General features: G+C 40.1%; 1 long non-coding RNA gene across 2 annotated transcripts; it reads left to right on the top strand.

Moving 5' to 3' along the window:
• Positions 1-1,643: 1,643 nt before the first annotated feature.
• LOC101751477 lies at positions 1,644-4,943 on the top strand. Of its 2 annotated transcripts, XR_005860936.2 has the most exons (3): positions 1,644-2,041; positions 4,562-4,637; positions 4,754-4,943. It is a non-coding gene; the product is annotated as an uncharacterized LOC101751477 (long non-coding RNA). The 2 variants fall into 2 exon arrangements; XR_001467012.4 differs by lacking the exon at positions 4,562-4,637.
• Positions 4,944-27,004: the final 22,061 nt, after the last annotated feature.

Genomic DNA, 27,004 nt, shown 5'->3' on the forward strand with positions numbered 1-27,004 from the left:
ACAACTGAATCAACTGAGCATTCTCCCTAATCCCATGTGCAAAGAGACTGTCAGCCTCCCATCAACATAGAATCATAGAATTACTCAGGTTGGAAAGGACCTCAAAGATCATCAAGTACTTCCGCAGCCTAACCATAGTACCCTAACTCTAACAACCCCCTGCTAAATCATATCTCTGAGCACCACATCCAAATGGCTCTTAAACACATCCAGGGATGGTGACACAACCACCTCCTTGGGGAGCCTATTCCAGTGCTTAATAACCCTTTCTGCTGTAAAGAAGTGTTTCCTAATGTCCAATCTAAACTTATCTTGGTGCAACTTGAGGCCTTTTCCCCTCGTCTTGTCACCTGTCACCAGTGAGAAGAGACCTACCTCGCTCTCACTGTAAACACCTTTCAGGTACTGGAAGAGAGTAATAAGGTCTCCCCTCAGCCTCCTCTTCCCCAGACTAAACAGCCCCAGCTCCCTCAGCCTCTCCTCGTAGGGCTGATTTTCCAAGCCCTTCACTAGCCTCGTTGCCCTTCTCTGGACCTGCTCCAGTACCTCCATGTCCTTCTTGCACTGAGGTGCCCAAAACTGATCACAGTACTCGAGGTGAGGCCTCGCCAATGCCGAGTACAAAGGCAGGATGACTTCCCTAGCCCTGCTCACTGCACCATTCCTGATACAAGCCAGGATGCCATTGGCCTTCTTGGCCACCTGGGCACACTGCTGGCTCATATTCAGCCAACTGTCCAACAGTACTCCAAGGTTCCTTTCCATCAGGCAGCTTTCCAGCCACATCTCCCCAAGCCTGTAGGGTTGCTTGGGGTTATTGTGACCAAAATGCAGGACCCGACACTTGGCCCTACTGAAACTCATACCGTTAACCTTGGCCCATAGATATAGATACGCAACTAGAAAGACTATAATCATACGAACAACAACTACATTTGACAGAAAGATACTCCTAGATCTCTTGGAAATACCAGCGTTGTAACAGAAAGCCAGCCTGGCCTATTCCGGACAATACCACGACAGGTTTTACTTTATTCTTACCCTAATTGGAAGAACAGGCCTTAAAATATCCCAGGTCACCTCCTTCTTGGACCAAAGGAAAAACAGCAAGTACAGCAACAGAGAACCAACCCTCCAGGCTTTTCTAACTGTGCTTGTCACAGAGTGGCTATTATTACATAGCATTGAGGATATGTGGGCTGCATCATGTTTGGGGCCAGCAACTAAGACCTCCCAGCCTTTTTTCTTACAGCTGCTTCACGCAGGACCTTTCTTCCCCTCCTGCAGCTGATTCTACCACCTGTCTCACTAAAGCTGGCACTCAGTTCCCACAGATACAAAAGACACACTCGATAGAGATCGTGACATCAGGCAAACAGCTACACACAAACTGCTCTGGGCAATCATCAAGAGCATAAGGTGCGGGTACCCAAATGAAAACATAGACATTTGTCAACAATAATTCTCCTTACACCTTAAATTTCAAGTATTTTTTCTTCCTTGCTTACTGCTTATCACTAAGCACATCCACTTACGTACAAGATTTTTTTTCTCCCATCTAAGAGATGCTCTGTTCCTGCTGCTGCCGCCTAGCTCTCTCCATTCCAAATGCTGCGATCATTTCCATGGCAACTAATTTGGATGTCACAAATAGAAAGCCTTGCAGGTTCAGGAGGTGAAAATGAGCCACACCGAGACAAACCGTGAGGCAGATAAAAATCACATAGCCATGCACCTGCAAATGCAGGAAAAAAACAACCGATTTTGTCACTTTAAATCAAGTACTTGTTACATCATCAATTAAGTTTGCCATAATATGGGATAGTATTTTGTCAGCTGAACTGTGCTGTAGGCAGTGCAGCTACAATTTGAAACATACTGCATATAGAGCTCTCTTCCCACTGCAGGTTTAAATGAACAGAGAAAACCTCCCCCTAAAAATCAACAGTGCTGAAGGAAACAAACTGAAATACCCAGAAGCCTTGGAAATACTCAAAACTTGATACAGAACAGGCATCTTTTTATTCACTCTACTTTTCAGGTATGTGATCTATGCTGATATCTCCCTGCCTTGACGAAATAATACATTATTTCACTCTGCATCTATATTGCACTGTGGCCACTGGACTGTGCACTAAATACTCTTTTTTTCTTGAAAGAAGGTCAGGAAACATGACTGGAATTAAAGCTGCATGTGATCACACCTCCAAAGTGATCCCATGTTCCTGGGAAACTCATCAAGTTAAGCATTTGTGTCCTCTGTTGCATAAGAATTAATTTACAGAAACAAATCAAGCCTTAACGTTGCAGCTGGAAGGGAACTGCAATTTGCTGTTGACCACAAGTACTGCTGATGTAGTGAACAGGAATATATGCTTGATAGAAGATTGAGGATTCTCAAATTTGAAGATTTTACTACAAATCACAAATAGCAGCCATAGCTATTCATAGTGGTAATGGTTCATAAGAAAAAATCTTCTGCATCTTTCTTCTGCAGCAGGCAGCTCAGAATTGCCTTCCCAGTGGCTTAACATGGCTAAGTCACTCCTACAGCATTAAGCTGGCATATTTAATTATCCTCAGAACATGCTTTTGGCATGCAGCCTAATTAGGCACTTGTGGACCACTTACCATGAGATTATTTTGAATCACAGAATCAGCTGGGAAAAAGCCTAGGTAGATATGAGATTATGATCGACCAGAGTCAGCGTGAGAGAACTAAACCCTGAATTAGTCATATGAACCTAATTCCTAAGATTGGTGGCTTCCTAAATTTATTAGGAGATCAGCATTCACTTACTGCAACCTGTAAGAGTCAGTCTAAGTAGGATACCAGAACTGAAGGGGAAGCCAGAAAACATTAAGTTCAGCTGTAGTTTTTCTTCTCGTTCCTGCTTACCCACTGACAGCTGAGGAAGCAGAGCTAAATGCACAGGCTTTGTGTATTAAATCCGCACATTTGTTCGGTGTGACAGTGTGCCAAGAGGAAAAACACTAAACCAGCAATGAAAGAGGGAAGTGGCCAGGAAGGCCAAATGCCTCCAGGTGCACATCTGCTCTGGAGCACACAGGCCCTGTTAGGGCTGGGCTGAGTGAGCAGCATACTGTTAAAAAAAAAAAAAAAACCCACTACAGAAACAAGCAATCCCTTAAAGAAACTGAAAACAGAACAACATGCACAACCCAAAGTCCAAGACAACCAAACCGAAAGTCCAACTTGTTTCTTTCAACTCAGGTAAATCATCTCCAACGTGGTAATCTCAGATATCAGTATAGTCTGAATCCAAATCCAGTATTAATTTCTTGAGGCCAAGGAGAACTCTGCATCATGAAGGTACAGAGGGTTGTACTGTGCACTGGGAGAAACATTCTGCAGCTCTCACCACCAAAACGTGATTCACTCAGATGTAATTTCCCTCACAGACCCGACAAAGGAGAAAGCTGCTGCGCAGCAGAAGGGCAGCAATAACACGAAGACACAGCATTTGACAGAACACATCACCCAAGTGAATCCATTTAACTCCAAATCCAACAGCTCTCTTAAAAACACGAAGACAAATCTAGTAAAAAGCTGAACAGAGGTTAATTGAGAGTCAGGGCGAGAAGGATTTGGCAACTGAAATTTGAAAAGCATCTAGAGGAATATATTTTCATTTTGTCTCAGACTTAGGAGCCCACTTTTCATTGAGGCACGTGTATGCCACATGATGACAAACAAGCAGTGTAAACTCACAGAAACATCACACGTCTATTTAAAGCATAACAACATGTGAACTACAGAGCAAAGGAACTTGCTCTATGGAAAATGCAGGCACCACACACATTTAAATACAGCAGTAATTAATGCCTAGGACGGAAAGGAAAAACAAGTCTGGCAGCAAACTGATTCACTCAGTACTGAGAAGGAAGACAGCAAGTCTTTAATCTCTAAGTAGCTATGACTAAAACTCGTTATCTGACTTCACTGGTAAAGGAACGGAAAAATTTTCATCTTGTTCTTCCTTGTGAAAGCATCGAATCAGCGAGCATCAAAACAACATCTTTAAACAGTTCGCTTCCAAAGCTTGAGCTGAAATAAATTGGCAAAGTATTTCAGCTATTAGAAGAACTGGTTTTAAAATATTACTTGATTTCAGAAATATTGAATCTGAGTCTTCTTTTAAAACATAATTAAATGTTAAATTAATAGCACACTGAAGAATTTCTACTTGAGCTCTTGAAGTAACGAAGCATCTGGAGGAAAATAACTGCTAAAATCTGCTTCAATCAGTGAAAACTTCAACCAAGAAGAGGTCATCCTGCAAGTCCGGCCTTCAGTGCCACCAAAATCTAATTTTAGAATTTCTGCTTTTCAAAGCCGGGTGTTTGGGGTTTTGTTTTTAAATTTGGATTGTCTGTAAATTAAAAAAAAAAAATCTGGGGAAAGTCAGAATCCAAATTAATTGCTTCCTTTCAAATACAAGGCCTAGTAAAGGCTAATTTGTTTGCATCTGCTGCAAAGGACTATACTTTTGATGACATTTTGAGACAGTGACATCGTGACACTGTTGTACTTTTACAGTAGAGAAACCTCAGTGGAGAGCCTCCCTTACCCACTATTTTGTCATCTCTGTCATAGTCATCCTGGACTGTGTCATGTAAGTAAATAATGGCATAAATGGTTATGAATTCACAGTTGCTTCTTATGTATGAAGTTTATATATAATTAAATTCCAATAATAATTTTAATATCAACTCCTCAAATATGTTTCAGGAGACCAAAAAAATCATTGCTTGCAGAAAGGATTTCTCCAACACCTTTGAACTTTTGCCATCGACATGCATGTCAGGAGAGTTGCAAAGCCTTGCTTTGACTGCCTGGCTGATCACGCTGCCTTTCGTTGGTATCATCCCCTCAAGAACATCTCAAAAGCTGATGCTGAAAGTTAAATACTGGGAACAAAGTTGCTTTATTTGTCTTCTTACTTGTCTTCACTTTGCAAGAAAAGGTTCAAGAGCCTTTTGGTGATTGGAGGCCGTGGATGGTTGTATGCAAGGTGGAGTGAATGGATGGACGTGAAACGTTTGCAGTAGTCTGGAGAGCAGCCATTTGGGTAGTTGTATCTCGGTGTGTTCTGTTTAACATATGCTAGCTTAGAAATAATAGTAATATGAAACAAGCCTTCTCTAATAAGGGGAAATGCCAGAATTTTCTGAAAAGATGGAATAATAAAATTGTCAACTTTTAAATGAATATCATAAAAAAAACGTGCATTGATTTAAAACTGTGAGTTTATTGGCAATATCTAAATGTAATTGGTTATTTCCTTCTAGCTAGTAGAAAGCAAAAATTACAATGGTCATTCAATTACTCTGCTTCTGACCACAAAACTCAAAGTGCCTCTTTTCTGTCTGTTACCTGTAACTCAGGAAAGAGTCAAACATTGCATCCATTGAAAGAATTGAATTATTTTACAATATCTAATTATTTTCAATTCAAAAAAGCCTTAATGATCTCAATGAACCTGTCCCCAAGTAACAGATATAACCTTACGTACTCTTCACAACATATATTTGAAAAAAGAAATAAATAAAAGAAAAAAAGACCAAAAAAAAAAAAAAACCAGTAACCAAAGACAACAGTTTCACTGCAGCCTTCCATTTCAGCACATTTCTGAATAGTGGAAGGCATGTGTATTCTGTCCCCTATACGCACACATACACCTCGAGGAAGCCTGGTAAGACCACCCCCTTTCATCTGCGTTGGTTGCTCACAAAGTAATTCCTCCTATTTATTTCTGTAGAAACTACAACAGGTACAAAGAGCACAATAACACTACTTGATAGAACAAATTCTCAGCTACAAAACACTGCTTTCAACATACTCACTATCGCTGACTATGCATTTTTACCAGCAGTGAACAAGAGCCTGCATGCCGCGCTCTCCAAAAGCTGCACTAGCAGAGGTGACCCACTGTCATTCATCACTGCTGAAATGCACCACCCACCACCTCACTGTGATCAAATCTACTGTTTGGTTTCCATGAAGGTTCAGCAAACATTGATGACTGTCAATAGTCACGTTTTCCGCTTGGACAAATTCAATTCCACATCTTTGCTTCATACACATTTCCATGTCAGACACCTATCTGTCAGACTGCCCCTCTGCTGCCATCTGTCATGCAGTAACAAAACATAAGGGAATACTGTCAGGAAGATTCATCTTTTACTGCTATACCACTAACATCTGCCTCTGATATCGTGGGTCAACATATGAAAATAAGAGGTATTACTTTCAGAGCAGCATTAGTAGATAATGCTGACAACTATCCAGCTAGAAGTATTTTCTCCAGGGTTGAATTCCATTTTGGGGCACTTGCTCTGGACAAACATCCTTGCTTTTAAGGTCACATAAATTATGTTCAATTTCTATTTACAGACAGACTTGTTGTTGTGGCTTTTTGCCTTCAATTAATAAAATTGTGTATAGGCAACTGCGTGCAATTTTTTTCCCTTCAGTTCACAGAATATTTTCCCTGTAGAGAGCTTGAGCACTGCAGATGGGAAGGCAGCACATTAAGCACAGGCCTCATTATTATTGCTCTTAATTTTGTGTATTTGTTCTAATAACTATGACGTTTTGCAAGGTGTAGAAAACAGTTTGGTTGGTACATAGCCTAACCGCACATAGATATTCTGCTGTATGGGCGACCTTGGTTTAGCATCTAATCCTTTGTTCATCTCCGCTGGGTCATTATATCGCACACTCTCAACCAAATGGACAAAAGCCCTAGTCATAACCATTTTCTTCTTGCGTGCCCATGACCTCAACAGCAGTGAGAATAGCCTCTAGTACAAACATTTATTATTTGGATTCTGTGTGCTTAAAATAGCCTCTTGACCAGTCAATAAATCATACTTGACAGACAGAAGCAAAAATAAACTTAGAAGAAACCCGTAAAAATATCACACCTTCCTCTTTAAAGGCAGACAGTGTGCCAGGTTCGGTTTGATGCTTCCAAGCAGGGCAATTAATATGTAAAACCAGAGTGGCCGAGCCAAGTGAAAGGTCAGATGTCCTTGAAAAAAGATGATGAAAGAGGATGACAAAAAAAAAAAGGGGGGGGGGGGGGGGTGGGGGAAACCAGGTCAACGCCAGCAAAGTATCACTGGAAAACAACATGCAGTGCAACGTGTGGAAGCTGAAGCCTGACAGCAGGCACAGTGCAGCCTAAGCAGCACAAGGCAGGGAGCCATTCTGGCAGTTGTGTTCTGAGACTTACTGTGAGAAATACCAGCATAGTAGAAATAGATTTGCTTTGATCTAAAAAAAAACAGCTTAAGAACAACTCTAGTGGCCTTGAGCAATAGTCCCACAAGCTAGGGGAGCTGAACAACATCGTCTCACATTAGATCCTTTAATGAGACCGTTATAGCCTCTCTTCTGAGCAAACAGGTAGAACAGAACATTACAGCTTTTGAAATAGGCCAAGTTCTTGAGCTGATGTCTTAACTGTGTGGCAGAATAAATATTATCACATCAGGAGTCAGCGGACAGTCTTACGAGACCTCTATATTATCCATCTAGAAGGAAAGATTCATCACTGATCACTGGTTGATAATTTCTCTGTTGCAAAAGCACACATTTTCGCTACTTCATAGCTTGATTAAGACAGTGCTTTGGCTGAGCTCCCAGCTACCTACTGTCCTGCAAAGTCTTGAGATGTACTGTCATTTGGTTGGCACTGGACAAAGGGTGGCTTCTCCCAAAAGGTAAGTCATAAGCTGGCACCTCTGTAGAACAAGATGGAAAAAATAGAAAAGCCATAAGCTACTCAGAAGGCATGAAAACTGTAGAATGAGCCAAAACAGACCAAAGGGGCACAAACTGACTTCCTAGTGAGTACTAAAGCAAGGCCTGGAGACTTGTCACAAAGTTGAGACATGATCTGTAAATGACAATTAAATTCACTCAATTGCTAGAAAAAATAACAAAGTAGTTATGGATAAGCAATTACAAACAGCACTTGTCTTGACACCATGTATGAGTTTTTTTCATTGAGAAGGAATCAAAAAATCAACCAATCATCCAACCACAAAACCCACAAAGAAGTTTCTCAACAGATACACATGGCATTTATAGCTCCATGTTTATTTACATATGATAATGTAGCAAGATAAAAATAACTGCCAGTTCACTTAAAATAGCAGTTACCACAAAATATATGAAAGCATAAAAGTTTTCCAGATTCAAGAACATCAATCTCACAACCAAGACAGATTTTTTTTTTCCCTAGAGATACGAAAAACTTGTATATAATTATTTCACACTGTTCCATACATCCTTCCTATATTTATTTTACTTTTATTTCTATATCTATTAGCACACTGTCTGTTCTACTATGCTGTCTTCTATACTCTGGTACATGCTCCCAAATTCAATTTACCTGAAGAGCTGTAGTTAGGATACTTCATCTTCCTTTAATATAAAGGCAAAATAATTGTTTTTAATCTAAATACATTACCAACTCTTTTCAAAACACACACATTAAACAGAGGTTTATTATCACAGGATAGCATGGAAAGATTGTTCTATTAAGAGCATGATAGCCTTTCTATGCTATGAGTCCAAGCAGTATCCTAGTTAAGTACTTCTTCATGCAAGATCCCTGACCAGCTCTGTAGAAAATACCTTAGCTTCTGCTCAAATTCTCTCTCTAGGCACAACAGTGGGGAGCTCCATATCTCCATTTGTTTCCCACAGATTCCTTAGTGCTACAGTCTTGATTTTTTTGTGGATTTTTCTGTTTTGTCTTGGTGTGGGGAATTGTTTGGTCCCTCTTTTTTGTTACATGAGAGGTAATTTCTCCATGAGCTTGATGACACAAGCCACTAAAGAAATCGAGGCTGGTATTACACTTAAAGTACAGTAGTTCGTGTTAACGTGATGTTTCTCTCTAAACAATAGGTACTAACACTTGGCCCTGGATGTTGTTAATGTACTGCACGCAAGTTAATTTGGGAAAGAAGGAAAAGCCTTTAGCCCAACACACGCACATGAAAAGTCTTTCTCTGTCTTGTATTTGATATCCAGGAGCAGTAGCCAGATTGCTGCCCCCTCCTAGAGAAAGAGGCAAACAGCAACTAGATCTTGCATGTGAATTGTGGATCCCTCAGCTTATTAGAGTGATATCTGTTCTTGTTTGGCATCTGATGCCGTTTTGTGATCTGTCATAAGGTTTTTGAGTGGTGAAGGAGCAATCACTTCAAGGTTTATCGCTGCTTGAACAGTGGCTGTTAGTCATAAAGTCAGCAAACATATCCATTTCAGAAGTCCAACCACTTAAATGGATCTATGTAGGGTTTATAAGCAACAGAAGTAATTTTAGGCATTGTTCTGAACCCTACCTATACTACCAACAGAATATTTTCATGTCAATTTCCTTATTAGAAAGTGTTTCAACATTCTGGAATTAAGGAAACTTCTTCCAACATACTGCAGTTACGACTTAGCTGAACAAGATGCTAAGTGTAATCCTGGAAATAAACACTTGCAAGCACAAGCAGCTACTCAGGGGCACACTCTGTGTACGAGTATTATCTATCTCCTGCACATCTGTTCCCCACTAATTCAGGACTGCATCATCACGATCCCTTTGTCTTAAAAGATACGTGAAGTTTGGGGAGAGTTGATCTCCAAACACACCACCAACAGTAGTTACTAGCCACATAAAACTTTCTTTGACAGAATAGGCTTAGTCACAAGTTGCAAAACCCTAAGCTGCAACAATGCCTGCCCTACCTTGCTTAATTCCCTAGATACCTAAAACTTGTTACATGCTTCCTTCTTCAGCTTTCAGGTTCTCGATATGCATTCTCTGAAGCAAGTAACAAGCTATTTCAGACCTTGCTGAGAAGACGGGGCAATGACACTGCTGGCCCCTGGGGGCTGCAGCTGCTAGGCGTTCCAAGACTGCTGGGGGAGAGGCAACAGCCCTCCAGTGAACCTGGGAACGATCCGTGTGTGACTGCTGCTCCCCATGCACCACCAGGGCGTGTCCCTCCTACAGGAGAGAATTCTACCCAACATTCCATAGAATAATAGAATTACAGGGATATTGAGATGCATCAAGGACTGCTGAGAAAGGACCTTAAAACTAGAGACTAGAAATGGTGATTATACATCAACTACGTGAGTATGGAACAAGGAGAACTCATGGAGGAAGGGTACATGGTGTCAAACAGCACTGCTAATCTGAAGGTCCTTCTCCTTTCTGACTTTTCTGTCTATTTTTATATACATATTTCTATTAGCTAGAGAGCTCACAGCACAGCTCACATAAAACTTGTGTGACTAGCAAGCAAGGACACAGTGCCTGCTGCTTCACGTAAATTGAAGGTCAATTTGCATAGAGGTGAAGCAGTGTGACACTGTTAATACATGGTATTTTTTCATTTTATCCCTAAGTGCACAAGCAAGAGGATCCCACAAGCATCAAAATTAGTTGAAGTATATGAAAGATTTTTAGAGGCTTGCACAATCTGCTTGTTTTTTTTTTTTTTTTTTTCCTTCAGCAAGGAAAAGTCAATAAATTACTGTCTCAGAATTAAAGAGACAAAGCGCACTAAAACCAGAGAAGGTGAGGAAAAAGAAGCAGAAAAGCAGAATTAACTGAGAGCTTGCAGCCAACAGTAAATACGAAGTTTCACTCTGAATTTAGCACAAGCAGCCAAATAGGACATTGCAGGAGCTGTTGACAGCCCCAGAGCATCCTACCAATGACTCCTACCATACGGATGCTTTGCTCTTACTACTGGAGAACTCTCTGGTATGACACTCAGTGATTCAGGACATCCTGACCCCACTGAGTACACGGAAGTACCTGGTCCACACCTGGGTAGTAGCTTCTTAAGCTTCTTTCTCCAAACGAAGGCATGCATGTACCAAAATCTCTTTGAACCAAACCAGTAGGAGGGAACTTGGAGACAAGCAGGGAGTGATCTGCAAAACCGCACTGCTGCTCAGGAACAAAGCGCAGAGGCAGCGCCTCAGGCTGAACAAGCGTGCAGTCTGAACACACCTGAGAAGCTCGTACAAAGCCCAGTATAGTTCTGGAGCTCTGCCTGCCAGCATCTCATGCATTCTGCAGCCACAGCCTGCTTTCCCCGAAATGTCACAGCATATTGGGATATTCTGGCCGGCCCTTTGTTGTTGTCTCTTGAACAGCGCAACAGGGATAGAAGCTTCACAGCCCCTCGTACTCTCTCTTTCCTGCCTATGTTTTTGTTAGTAACACCACTCTTAGAGGATGAGATATCAGTTCTCAAGATGTTGTTTCTAACTTTGGCGGAGCGTGGCATAACCTCCACAGTTCTGGCACGGGGCACCGTGCAATGCAAAACGTGCACCCCAGGGCAACAATGGGGTGGCCTCACTGAGCGAAAGAAGGGCTCGAAATGATTTCACAGCAGGTATCCAGCTACTCTGCCACTAATGTAACACATACGCCCATTCAAGTCATTCGGGGATCCACCTGACGGCTGAAACAAAGGAAGCCCACTGAGATGGATAACAGCCGTATAAATCACCTCACAATTTCAACACCGATCCTATCCAGTCATTTACAGTTACTCTGTTTCCCGTTATTTACCTTAAACGAGCAGCTGAGCACTTGAGAAGACCTGCAGTGTGGCTTCCAAGACGAAATTACAAAGCAGAAGCAGAAAGGGCAGCAACAGCCCCGCTGAGCCCCTCACCCCCCAGGGTCACAGTGGTCAATACCTCGCTTATTATGGGCTGCTTATTATCAAAAGAAGTAACAAATCCACAATCAGACTTGAAAGGCTGGGAAACAATCTTGCTGAAAGATCAATGGCCTGTACTCCGGGCTCTGAAAGGGAAACACTTGCATATAATTCAATGATGAAATAGCAAAAAGGCATCTGCAATAGTTAAGTAAGAAGGAAAACAAAGCATATGAAGAGAAGTGACACGCTGTTGGTATATTTCACTTACAGTTCACTCAATTTTTTACCCATCCGTTGACACATGTTTGATATAAATGATATAATACACACTTCACTAAGACATCCTTTTCTACTAGCTCTTCCATCAGCAACATCTGTATGATTCTTGTCAAGTTCAAATTTACAGTGACACCAAAACGTATCCAGGGGAAAATCATACTCGTTACATTAACCAATCACATCAAAGTATTGAATAATCTATCCAGGGAAGTTGGTCAGAAGCACTCTTTTAGACATTAAAGTAATACTAAGTGTTGAATCAGTTATGCCTTCATATTTGTGGTTTCCCTCTGGCACAGAGGCCATCCTCAGGACAAAATGTTGGTACTGTTAAAGAAGCAGAAGTGACAGACTCATACGGTCTTATAATTAGCATATTTCCCCAAAATCTCGAGTGGAATTCAACCATTCTATATCCCTGTCACCTTTGCTACCTCAACCCAGCCTAGAGTAACAACATATCCATTTCTAGTTGTATCTGTCAGCTCTCATTATTCAGACTCAGAAGAACCTGCTGGTTTCCTGCAGCTTTACCTCAAACCAAGAATATGATGCCCTTCTAAAGGACAGAATTGAGTCATAGTAACTGCAGTTTGACGGCTTTCTTGCCCCTCAGCATTTTGCTGTAAAAATGAGTCTGTGAGAATTCAGAAGCTGAACTCAAAACGTTTCTGAGGTCCTCTAATACATGGAAGCAAAAAAAAAAAGTCTGTTTCTAGATTACAAATATGATGCCAGTGACTCATGCAAGCTTCTGATGCAGTAATGCCTATTGTTTAGAGGCTATTGCAGCAGTACTGTACAAAAGCCAGCAAGACTTGGAAAGACAGTCTTCATTCTGCAGGCTCTGAAGCCTAAGCTTGAAGAAAACTGTCCCTAGGATACAATGACAGTCAGTGGTGAAAACCAGATTAAAATTCAGCGCTCTCAGTCAGTGCCCAGCTTAGTCTACCACTTTGTCAGAAAGACACACGAGACTGCTCCACCAAAACTGTGCAGTGGGACTGGCTGATTCCAACACAGAATCCTTTGCTTTGGGGATAATTGCAGAATTGCTTTGTTTTGTCTTACTATGTAAATCTGCCATATGGGCCTCTGTTACGGTAATGAGAGAAAAAGTTGAGTTTGATAATTCTTAGTTTTAGAAAGAGATTAAAGTCTGGCAGCTGGCAAGTATGAAGCAAAGAAATTCAATCTAGCATGCCCAGCTGCACTGTGGAAGTAGGATGAGCCAAAACAGACACTCTGCAGGCAGGGAAAGCTTGCTCAGGAAGTGCCAGAAGCGCTCAGGTACAGAATGTCACATAAGATTAAGGAAAACGAACAGAAAAATTAAAGAGGCCTTTTCAAAATGTGGAAACAGGCTGAGATACAAAGATAGCAGTAATGGCTCACATAAAGAAAATGAGGAGACATAAAAGAAGAGCAACTTCGTAACTACGGAGAGTCATTAGAAATTTGCTAGCGTGAGAGAATAGCCCATAGTTTTACTCTCTAACCAATCTTCATAACAGCAAACCCTGTGCAGTGCTCGGTGTAACTCTGAGTGGAGATATCTAAGAGTTCCAGAAAGGAAGCAAGACTTCTTCAAGAGAAGATCCAACAAATCAGCAAATAGTAGAGGTGGAAGGCCAACATCGAGGACAAAATTAAGAGTGAAAGACATACAAGACTTGGGATCACCATGATAATAGTATAATACCTTTTTTAATACATGTACATGCGGGACATGTATATACATGTGTATGCATTTAATATATTAAAATGCATACATTCACATATATAGACATACTAACTGCTCTTGCTTCAGTTTATTCTATTACCGTATAGACCAGACTTCTGTGTAGTCAATCCTCAATTACAGTATATTGAATGAAGTAAAATCAGATTTTTACCCTTTGAATAATTAGCTAAATCCTGTATTCACTTCAGTTGGGCCACAGAGCACACAAATGTATAAAGATACCACAGTGCCCCACAGACAACAACATGTTAATAAGACACTCAGAAAACAGTAGTTCTTAGTCCATTGCCAACCATACTAGTTAATAATTTATAACTGAAACAGAACAAGAGCTTCTAACCACAGGTAGAACATAGTGTGGAACAAGCATCGATATTACTATAAAATAAGATAGCCAGCTTAGGGGCTAGACTTTTTTTTTTTCCATATGCTGTAAAGCTATGGAATAATCCAAATGAAGATTTTTCTCTTGCATACTTCTTAATTGCTTACTGGAAACTTATATTCTACTCTGATTTTACTACAAGGACTAAGACAACACTTAGTGCCGTACGGCTTGGGCAGCGTGCACCCCTACGCTTTCAGAGTTGCAGACAGTGAAAGGTACAAAGCCAGGAATCAACCTACCAGGAAATCAGGCTTATAACACCTACTGCTGCTTTAAACAACAGAAAATTATTTAAAATTAATTTACATTAAAAAGAAATGATTGCTGGAACTGGAAGTACCTCAGAGAAGGTTGCTCTGAGAACGTTCATGCTTACACTCAAACTTTCAGATGAATTCTGCCACCCAGAAACAGCTGGATAAATTAAGTGTGCGTATACCAAATGTGTACATGAACTTACTAATACTTAACTACATACAGTTACATACCAAGGTATATCCCGTATTCATAGACAGAGATATCAAAAACCTCCTATAAAAGATATAGAAGCCATTCCCCTCCCACCTTCACTTTTTCAAAGGAAGCCTTTTTTAAAAAGAGATATAATATCCATTGATGCACTTGCAGTGGTTACCGTTGACAGAATTTGACCCTCTCTTCTGTCACGTAAGTCATTCCTGAGAATGTTTCTAATGGTGTGCTTTGCTGAATTTCACTTTGAGATGCAATAACAGCTTTCCATCTATGATCCAAACTATTAACTGTTTACCCAAATGGAAAACAGAATTAAAACAGAATTTTAGGCAATGGAAGGTTAAGGCAAGAATGCATTCTAGCCTCAAGCAACCATATTAAAAGAAAAAAAAAAAACAGTACAGGTGAGAAAAGAAGTCCTTGGCTGTGCTCTAGATATGGGATCCAGAAATTCTGATATTTTACCCAGCTCACACGTTAGGCAAAAAGTGATTCCTACTTTCCATGGGTTGCCCAGAGAGGAAAAAAGAGCTCTGTGACGATTTCAATAAATCCCAGGTCCCTTAAAGGAACTGGGCATTCGGTTGAAACCAAGAAATTTGTTGTTCTCTGGCACTCTTTGAGGAGCAGTAAGGTTGAGTACTGTCCCTTGCTGTAGAATAAGTCTTGTCCTGTGATGTGCATTTCTCTTAAGGGAATTTGATACATACTAAGGCACACACATAAAAGCTTAACGAGTAACACATCTCTAAAATCAACTAACGAATGTCTCTAATTTTATTCACTAGATTGACAAGGTGAGCTGAAAACTTTCTTTGATGAAATTATCAGTAATTGTTCTATCTACTGCTCTTTGAGAATGAGTTTAATTTTGTTGCAGAATAATCCATTATATTTACAGGAAAGAAGGACCAGTTCATTAAACAGCTAAGGAGGTGACAGTAATGAGTTGGATCTTCTTGCCTGTTAAACTGATTCACGGAAAATGCTCTTGTCAAAGCAAAACAGCAATTATGAAAGGAGAACAATGAATTAGGGAAATTCTAAGAATTCTAACAGCCTTCCAGAACAAAGCAATGTTCTGCTTCTCTTAAACTTTGGCCTAGGAATGATCCCCTCAGGCTTAGTTGCCATTGGATTCTAATTGATCTGCTTGCAAGTAAAACCCTGAGAGAACAGAATATTCTATACTTGGGATGTACTTGTTGGAATTTAAACTGTTTCCCTAATGAATATCTATTTTGTTAAACCATTTGAAAACTTTTTAAAGTGTAGGTGAAAGTATTTCTCAAGACAAGTGAGTTTGTTCAATCTAGTCTTTGAAGACAAAGTTTTCTTATTTTAGGAACTGTGCTGGGTTGTGGGAAATGTTCAGGTGAGGACAGTAAAGATGCAAAATCAGTCCTGGTGACACTCCTGAAATGCAAGCCTCTAGCTACGTTTCAGTACTCCAGCTCCACTGGCATGCCGCTCTCCACTCTTCTGCAGCTATTCAGATACAGCTGTTGTATAGATGAAGACATGGTTACAAAGAACCTGCTACCTTGTTGTAATACTATTATGGGATGGTAATAGCAAGGTGACAAAGTCTTCAGCTACAACAAATGAGAACAAGTACAAAAGCAACAGCCACAGATGCAGAAATAAAAGAAAAGAGCTGCTTACCTTTGGAAGGCCTCAGGTAGACAGGGATCTCCTACAAGGAGCCTTCCCCTCCACTGTCAACCCTTAAATGAGGTCTATAAGGGGTGGATCCCTCCAGCCTCCCTCCCTCCCTCCCTTCCAGCCACTCAGCTGTATTGCATGCACCTGAGCTCCCCTGGATTGGCCCTACATTCCCACCAGGTGCTCCATCACTGCTTCAGGCCTTGACTTAGCTTTTCCACTACGCTTGCCTCATCTCATAACCACAAGAAACACATGAAATGATATTACGCAGAGTGATCACATTATTCAAAGGATTTTCCCTACGTATTTGATTCCGGAAGCACCAATTTCCCCAAAAATGAATGTTTCAAACTTTGCACTGGTAAACTGCTGGGTTCACGACTGTGAAGTAGCACGTGCCACGTAACTTTTGTAAGCTTGTGCACAACACAGTCCGAGTAATTGCATTTTAGGTATAGACCATATCTTCCACCCTCATAGCACTTGGCTCCGTTCAGACCCAAAAAGGATTTCTTTGTGCCCACATAAAGTTGCAGTTGTCGTTACCTCACAAAACTTCCAGTGTTACACCTGCTTCTAAAAAAGTTGAAAAACTTACACTTTTTTTTGTGGCAATGTAAAGCTTACAAGGATCTGGTGACTTTGTTTGCTTTCAGGAGTGTTGCCAAGTACCTGTATTTGCTCCCAAACACAGTGGGAGCAACAGAACAGGAGTTCATCTTCAGAGTGAAATTGGCCGGCACAATACAGAGGCTTCTCCTCTAATGCCAAGTGACACTAAACCCAGTGAATTAGGTGCTCAGAGCATCTTCTCTGTGCAGGTGGATCGGCAGGTGGCAAAGGAGCCTTCCAGCAGTTCCTACACCATCATTTCTCCCCATTAGTTACAGCTATTCACACATTTCCTCTTCCAGTCCTACCAATCATATTCAAGCCCAACGTGTAAATGAAAATGTTTAAGCGCCTTTCCACAAAGATGAAATTAAAAATTTTCCCTCAAAAAGACACAAAGCCTCTAATCCTCACCACTAACCCAGTGTTAGAATAAAGCTTAGTTAAACAAATGCAGTAATTTTCTTAATCAGTCAGCACTTCAGAAAGACAGATGCTTCTGTTTATGATGGTCTGTTATCAAGTCCTTTGGTGTCTGAATAATCCTTACACCTATCCTGAAACTCCATTAACATACATTTCTTCTATATTATTCTGCCTTCCGTGACAGATAGTGCAAGTATTTTTTTATTTGGTTCGTTTGCTTATCCATCTTGGCCTTGAAAATCACAGTATTTTGTGCATTTCCTGTATATTTTTATTCAGCTGTAGTGGTCGAAAATTAGGAATAATTACACTACATTTGAAAATCAGAAGCTGTGTAATAACTAATTCTACAGGCTTGAAGCTCTCACAAGAAGACCATTTCTGTAACTGGATTTTATTCAACAAATGCTGTCTGTTACACAGAGCTCTGTAGAGAAATCGTGCAAACTGAATATTAACTCACTTGCTGGCTCTCTGAAGGCTTTGAGCTTGAACGTGCTCTTTGACCACTGAAGGTACTTGTCAGCAATATATATACTCATATGTTTAAATTTCATCCCTCCCACTTTGTTCATTTTTTGTTGTTATTTTCATTTTTTAACTGAGCATGGAGTCGCAGCGAAAATTACTGGGGAGTCAGGGGAAACTAAACGCAATTAAACTCAGTTTAATAAAACTAGAATAGGTCAGACAGAAACAGAAAGGCTCCAACTTTGAAGTCATGTTGCTGACCTCATCACTATTGACTAATAACATACATACTTAAAGAGTGATACAATCCAGATCTTGTTCAGTACTGCGCAGATGACATTGGCATTAGCCTCTTATTTATATGTCTGTGTCTGGTTACACTAATGAATTGCTCCCAACCAGTAATCTGATTGACAGTGTGGGGGTTTAGTTCCCATATTCCTTATTTGCATTTCTGTCAGTGTTGTTTGGGTACCGGATAGACCAAAGTGTCATTACGCTGGCTTCATGCAGACATAATGGCTTTCCCAGATATGCTTTAGTGCTTTTTACAAAAAGCATCATTGTGACTGTCAAAAACTTAACAAGATTTTGGAATTTTCCACAGCAATAGGAGTTATTCATTTTTAGACAGTGCTCGAGTGCACAGTGTACAGTGAATGCCATCCTTTCAATCTTTTACGGAGAGTTTTTCCATGCTGTTCTAATATAAGCATAAATAAGCTGAAAAACTTCATTAACAAGAAATCGAAAATTTTAATCTTGAGAACAGAGGATCCTTTCTCTGAGAATAGAGATTTTTTTTTCCTGTTGTATATAGAAAAGATTGTACAATACAGCTATCAGCTTCTCTTGGCTAATATTTCCAAAGTGCTTCAAAACAATTAAAACTTGAGAACAGCTTTCCAAATAAAATGTCAGGTAATTTCTTCTACTAGTAAGTTATCAAAACACAGAACATGGGCTTCAGCTTGTTCAAACAAGCCACTAAAAATATTAATCTTACAGCAAAGAGCTTTCAACTCTTGCTGCGCTAACAGGCTTATGTCACAATTAACAGATAAAACAAGAACTACTTAATACAGCTACTGCTATCAGGTATAAATAAATGGGTTTTCCGTGGCCAAAACTTGCATAAACTCTGTTTTCCCTCCTGTTTTCAATGAATTCCAGATACACTAATCACTGTCCTGCTTCACAGCCCCCACTGTACACAGATGTATTCCACAAGATAACAAATTACTCTTGAAATAATTAAGCTTATGGTCTAATGAATATATTAAATATATTAGTTGTACTCTGTCGTAGAATTTAATGTAAACTTGATTGTCCCAAGAACACTATATAACATCATAATATTTCAGTATTTCTATAATCACAGTGCAAATTATGTTCTAAAAACATTGCTGTTTAAGAGATGATATTAACACAAGAGGTACCAATTGTTACATGGCTCACTAACCTTCATGGTATGTTTCTTAAGTTTACTGTGGTATTTCATAGAAATGGCTTTGAATATTTATTCTGGTTTCAGGATTCAGAAGTCATTAGCAGTCATAAGATTTGACAAACAAAAGCTACAGTTCACAACAGGGCAAACATGTTTTAAAAGGACTGCCTTCAACACTAATAAAAATAAGAAAACAAATTACCGACTCCTGAACATTTTGTAATTATCTGTGGAAAAATAAAGCTTTCATTAAGCTTTCAGGCAGTTGCCTGAGAAAGTGACAGATGAAAAATATATAACTATCAGACAGCTTATCCCTCTACTTCACATTTGCCAGCTTGACTTACAGGCAGAGCTCTCCTAAGGCGGTGTTTATGAGTTAAAAACAATTAAAAGGAAAGTCAGAACTCACTCCCAAAATTTTAAGTAACTAAGTACTTCCTAAAGCAGACTGTCCTCCGGGTAAGCAGTGACTGCTACTTCCTTAGGAAATAAAGGAGACACTGCCTAGTCCAGCTCTCCCATTGAAGCAGGTGCCTATCTGCAGCCTGAAGACACACATGTGAACCAGTTTACCTGAATGCTTCCAGGGACAAAAGAGCAATGAACAATGAGAAATTCACACAAGAATTCTACCCCATAAGTAGTAGGCACACAAGTTATAGACAGTTGAAAGAGAGAATTTTTTGTTTGTTTTGGGAGAGTGTTAAATAAACTGGGCAGTTTTTCCTGCACTCTAGCGTGCAAAATCGTTCTATTGCTTGCTCTCCAGCATCCAACAGTGCACTGTCAAGTGTCTTAAGGGAATTCGCTCTCATTTCTCTTCCTCTGCTCCTCATTTATTGAGTTTCCACTAGTTTCCTAGCTATAATATATCTTGCAGCACATTAGAGAAGCTGAGAAGCTCCCTCCCTGTTCTCTTCATTTCAGACTTGTCACCGGTAGATTTCTGTTGTTTCTCTTATTTGTTTCAAGACTTGTTAGTTACAGCCAAGACAATTTAAAAAAGGCATCTGTTTTAGTAAAGTGTTCTACCATCAAAATTGAGATCATTGGTGATGCTTGAAATTTCGCAGCTTACACAGAAGGAAATGTATCTCCAAGTACAACTGTAGACTGAATATATCCTTTCCAGAGTACTCTAGTCATTTCAGGGCCAAAAAGATGAAGTTGCTTTTCTGATAAGTCACAACAGTACCCACTTGATTTTAAAGGTTTGACCACATTGTTGAGAGATGACAACTATTATAAGCTTGAAACTTAAATGCCTAAGCTCCTCAAAAAACTTACTGAGCTTCCAGAGGACAAGAGTCAGTATTATAATCAGAAATTCATCTCTTCCTCTTAACCAAATAAGAAAATTTAGACTCCTAACTAAATTAAACTTGATATCTAAAGTTAGAGGGCATGAATATCCACGGAAGCTCCAAGTAAAGGGGTAACTGTAGAGGAGAGGGAAAATAAGGTACAATTTTATTTCAATCTTATACATTCTGTTTTCATCCTGCCTTGAGCAGTAAACGCCTTTGATTAGTTCCACAACAAAAGTTACCTACAGTTTTCTTATCATGAAGACCTACTAAGATTTTGAATTTAAAACTAACTCATGCTTCTATTCCTTGCTCTTTACTCATACATCAGACACACATCAGCTGAGAACACAGAAGAAATAGCAGGAAAACCCACCTCCTGCTTACAGGGTTCATCCAGAGAGGTTGTAGAAGCTGCATCTTTGGATACTTCTAGATCCAACTGGAGAAAGTTATGTTTGCCTTGATCTAGCGTTGACAACAGCCCTGCTTTCACTGGGAGGTTAGACTACAAGTTTCCATAGGTTCTTGGAGGAAAATTGTTTTTCTAGGACTCTTTCTAAGTTAAGGGAGAGGGACAGGAGAGGAGGAGTGGAATAACATTACCCCCAAAGCCTCCACAGCATATATGGGAGTCTTAGACTGAATGCATTATCACTTAATATGTGGATGAGTACAAAGATCACTATAGCTCTAAAGAGAAATCAGCATAAAACTCTCCAGATAATTTTTAACATACTCTGGTTTTAATTGATACTTTTCAGAAAACTTTATAGAAAAATACGAGCACAAATAAGTTTTTATAGCTCAAGTTAGCTGAATGTTAAAATAACCTTGCTTATTTTGTAGATCTTTAAAAGGACTATAGTGTCTGCAGGAGGGAAAACCTTGTTACTGATGTCTACAATCCCTACAAAGGAAAAAAAGAAAAATCACTGAGCATCATGAATAGCAAAGTTTTCCTGTGATCTTCCTGAAAAGGGTTTAAATGAAAGCAACCCTTTGCTAATAGAAGAGCCTGTTCTGATGCACACAGTGGCTCAGGCAAAGCTCAGAACCTTAAACACCACATGAGGTAAAAAACAGAAGTCTTAAAAACACGCCTCACTCTTGCTCTCTCACGACAGATTTTTGCAGAGGACAGAAACAAACAGCACCAGGTTGAACCACAGCTGCCTTGTTTTCAGCAGCAGCATGGTTCTTTGCTTCACTGAGACACCCTCTTTTCCTGCAAAGGCAGATATGCATCATGCCACACACCCCTAAAAGCAATCTAGTATACCTCTACATTACTTAGAGGGGTTTTTTTTAATGCTATTTAAAGAATCAAATCCCTCCACAGTGCCTCACGCAGTAACTTATTACTGCAAGCTTCAGATACAATCTCTTCATCTATCAGATTCACAAAGTGTAAGAGAGGAGGTTGAATTTAAGTTTCAAAGGCTGAAAAAGCCTATACTCAATTTTATTTCAGTAAGAATTCTCTAGAGAAACTGGCCATCTTGTGAGGACAAAGGAGAAAAAAGCAAACAGATGCACATAACTCAGTGGTACAATGAATTTCAAGGAGCTTCATATCCATTTTAGTCTCCCCTGAAAATGCTGATACTCAGCACTGAGCTTCTGATAACTTAAAGTGAGTTCCAGCCAGCCATATTTTCTGCCAAAAATAGCACTGGGACCTGATATGTTGTCAGAGGTCAGATTCTTTGTCACTCCACATCTTCCTTTGACGATACTACCATCAGAACATGTGGTTAGCCATCTGGAGCTGGGTGACTTGTTCCAGGAACTGGGTATCAGTCTTTAACTCCCTAGATCAAACATGTTCAGCACATTGCTCTCTCCATCTTAGAACAGCACATAAATGAATAGAGTTACAAGGTCTAAAGTGGAGAAGAATATTCCAGATGCCTAACTCCCACCCAACCATTTTCTCCTTGCAAGTAGAGGATACAAGCCTAGTACTAACAGTTGCCTCAGTAATGATTCTAGCATCCTCTGGTCGTTATGGAGAAAAGTCCAGTTGTTAGCGTGGGTCAGCAACCCGAGTGCATGAACAGGCACTGAAACCTTTCCCATGGAGTTTTATCTACCCCTCTTCAAGGATGCTCCTGTTCTGGCTCCAGCAGTGTAAACTTGGATCAGGCTGTTGCCAGAATTATTAAGTTCTGACAAAGAGCTATATCAGAAACTCTTGAGAGAGGCCACAATCTCACACATCTGAGGTGCGTGTGTGTGCGTGAATGTGTTCTGCTGGGCTCATGAGATGCATTTAAGCTCAGATCCTTGCCTCACTGTTTCAGTGCGAACCTCACTGCTGCCACCTCTGTCCCTTCTAACTCCAGGCACCAATCTCCTCAAGATCCTTTGCAGACTGGCTGCCATTTTTTTTTTTTTACCTCACTGCACTTGCTGGATCTGGTTGCATCAATACAGAACACTAACTAACAGGTACAGAACTTACCTCCCTGTCTCCCATATAAGCTATAAACAAGTGTAGAGAAGAACAGAAGTGCCCTGATACACCAATACCAGTCTCTTTCACAAACACAAACTGTGGAAGAAAAACTATTTCCTCAGCAAAAGTAATGAGGAATACAGAGTGAGGAATTAAAGCATCCTTAAGCTATGTGAAAGATGAATAGCTTCACTATTTGGGTATCAGACGGAGGCCCTCAGGAAAACACTGAGTGCAAGAGAACGTTCCCATCATACCTTCCATTGTCAGAAAAGCATTCAGCAGAGTTGGGAGCAAATGAAAGACCAGTAAACCTCCTTACATCTAAGCTGAAGCATGGAGATCCATTGACACTCTCCTCATACAGCATTTACCTGAAAAAAAAGTCTCTATGACATTTTACCTAAAAGGCATAAAATCACATGCGTTAAACTACATGATTTATGGAGGGTTGAATTCGCCACAGTTTTTCATTATCTTCGACATTTTCAGCCATGCACTTTTCATATGGTACATCCCTAAGCCTTCCAGAAGATACTGTGACACGCGTTCCACCTTTGCGCATAGTGCAGATGTGTGCGCAAGTGTGCTTACTGTCACAGGAAAGCAAGCACCCTATTGCAGCATCACGTGTCTTGACTCTAGGTGCAACACTCCTGTTTTACCCTAGGACTCTCAACCACACATCAGAAGTCTTAAAACTTATTTCAGTCTTGAGCAGCTTCTGCAGCATCCTCAGGCATACGGGTTCTGTAGAACCCGCGTGATCTGCCTGCAGAGCACGCTTTTGATTAAGCAGAGCTAAGGTTTTAATAACGGAACAGCAGGTGGGGTAACAAGAAAATAACAACTCTTTACAGTCTCGGAGTAATGCAGTCATAGACATAGAAGAGTTCAAAAAACGTCTTGAACGCATTTTTGAAAAAAAACCGAGTATACCAAGCTGTACTACATACCACTGTCACCATAAGAGGGCGGTATTTCTACAGTCTGATAAGTACCTCTCAGGCTCTCATCGCTTTTCCCGTTTTTTGCTGTCTTACATGGCAGCCTTACCTTTCCCTTTGGAAACAGCCACTGCTGTTGTGGAAGCAATTTCTGGAAACCGTCTCCTTCTGTAGTGGTAGAGTCTTGTTCAGGGGCTGCACACCCACTCCGACCAGCTGTCAAACTTCAGGCATTTGGCATTTCTCCCACTTAAGGAAAGCATCTGTAAGAATGTGGTAAAAAGCACCCTGTCACAGCCTTACTCCTTGAATGATCATCTCTTGTTTTCTTGAACATTTCTGAGTCAGTCTCATCCTTTCATTTAGTAACAGGTCAACTGTTACTAATTTTGTCAATTTTGTTACTAAAACTGTCAATTTTGGATTACAAGTTTTTTATTATTACTATTTTTAAAGTAGGTGTCTCCATACGTTTTAGAGATTAAATAAATAAATCAATCCAATTCTCATTGTACTGCATATCATTCTTCTACAAGTGTTGCCAGATTTCCATAGTATGACAGTAACTGAGTAATTGCCAATGAGAACAGAATCTGCCCAGGACTTGTACTGAAGTTTCAAAGTTCTCAAAATGCTTTTTGGTTCCTTGCTAAAAGGAAGCTTGTGCTTCAATGGGTGGTTGCAGAAGAACCTCCAATTCCCAACATGCCTATTTATGAAATATTTAAGTTTTCATATAAATGATTATACAAAACCAAACCAACCGCTTCTATGCATCCATGGAAGTGTCGAAGATCACACTTATCAACTCATTACGTTCAACATTGTGTACTCAGGAAAATGAACAGAAGCCTTTGCTGTTTTGCTGTAAATACATTGCTTTACAAGACTGACTTATATGAAAGTTGAAATGCTTGAAAATTAGACATATACATTTCTTTCAAAAACATCTCAAAAAAAACCCCATCCTTTATTTCCTAAAAAATCCGAGTGGTAAGAAGGAATTGTACTGGGACAGAGGCAATAACTTAGTAATTGTAAAAAGCTATGCATGACAAAGTAACATCTTGAAAAGACATGAGATTACAGATAAGAAAGATTAGCCACTGCCTCAGTTCTGCACGCTTCATATGAATCAGCTGCTCCCACGGAGCAGAGCAGTGGAAAGAAAGCCCAAGTACTCCTTCCAGCATCCACCAAAACCCATACCAGTGTGTCACTGCTCAATCCCAAACCCAATAACAACAAAACTAATGGAACTGAGGGAAAAGAATAAAGCAGAGGAACCTTCAAAGGGAGATCATGATCATTTTTCTCAAGACCCTCAGAATCAATACCACCCACAATCATTCAAGAACCAAAGGTCGATTGCTTCATACATTTACCTGGTTTTACGAACTAAGACTGAATTGCATGAAGCTGATAACTGATGACAGTTTGTCAATGCTCTAGACTTCCTGCAAAGAGCAATGGGGAGCAAGAGAGTGGTCAACACAGCAGGACGTTCCTTTCACGGTGTGAAGAGGAGGAAATATTGCAGACTATCTGCATTAGGGAGACAGTGAATTTCTACAAAATCTCTCTTACAAGATGGGAAGGAATTTAATTTTTATTGTTATGATAGCTTGAAATGTTCTTCCAAATATTAGAAGTTACTGCATATGACTGATGAGGCCACACACACACACAGTCATGCCACGTCTTAAGACACTATACTCCAATCCTAATATTCTCCTGTAGGTAGATGTTTAGACACATTTAGTATCCACAATGTCCACCAGCATCCTGGTTTGTCTATCTTCCCATTTCATCTCATGAGCAGCACAGTGAAACCACACAGAGCACTTCAAACTGTGTAACATCCATGTCCCAAAAATCTACAACTGCCCTGCTCAGTCAGATCCAGTTCTAAAATAGACTGAAAATTTTAGATAAGAGCGCACACAAGTAAAGGTTAAAAATGAGATGTTGGGAAGAGACAAAAAACAACAGCAACAACAACAACAAAACAGGGAAGGCAGAGAACAAATAAAGCTTTGACTGCTCTTGTTTAACCAGGTATAAATAGGTAGTTAATATCTGTAATACCAGTAGGTGGCCCTGAAGAGTGCGTACCGTTTAGTCTTCAGTGATGATGAATATATTGTGTTATTTCCCATGCAATGCAGGTGGCTTTTGAAATGCAGATTTTTATCTTACTCTTTCACTCACTGGAAAAATGTGTGGTTCTAACCAGTGGGCATCTGTGAAAGCTCAGACTATGAGTTTCTTCAGGTGGGACTTGGGTTTGTGAAGGAGCAGTTTGTGGTTCGTCACTGAAAAAGGATCTGCCAACAGAGGCTAACAGAACCCCATTCAATTTTCCCCTTTCATTCACTTTGAGAACACTGAGGTTTAACAGCTGAAAGAGGTAAAAAGGTGCAGTACTGAGAGGAATTGATCCAAAACACTGTTCAAGTAGTAATGTTTGTTTCATTTTGAAGAATTCTGTCCAGTTCTAATGAGTTTTGGATGTGGAAATGGGGGAAGCGACTGCCAGAATGAATTTATTTCACACTGTCTGAACTCTTTTCCCCAGAGTACCACTGGACTAAAAGGGGATCAAGTAATAAGAAATGGAAAGGGTCTAATCTCACTTTCATATTGCACCAATACAGTGTACCTATTCTCTTTTACTTCTGATTAAACCAAGATAAGAATTCTGAAAATTCTGGTTAAATAAAAAGAACATTAACCATTGTGTATATTCTTTCATTAAAAAAAAAAAAAAAAAGAGGTTTTTGAAGGCACAAGCAAACCAAAGCTTACCTACGGATAAAATAGAAAGCTGTTCACTTAACTTTTCCTCATACCTGTGTAATTGATAGTTCAACCTGTGTCTTCTCGCCATATAGCTTTAACATTACTGTATTCTTAGCCTATGCGGAGACTGGTAACAACCTCAACGTTACTGCTTACAAGGAGGAGGTAGCTGAGAGATACAGAGAACAGAATGAAAACAACAAGTCATTTCACGCAGACAATCCAGCTCCCACTGACTGCTCATC

This window comes from Gallus gallus, chromosome 6 (assembly GCF_016699485.2).
Source record: "Gallus gallus isolate bGalGal1 chromosome 6, bGalGal1.mat.broiler.GRCg7b, whole genome shotgun sequence".
Taxonomy (NCBI): Eukaryota; Metazoa; Chordata; class Aves; order Galliformes; family Phasianidae; genus Gallus; species Gallus gallus.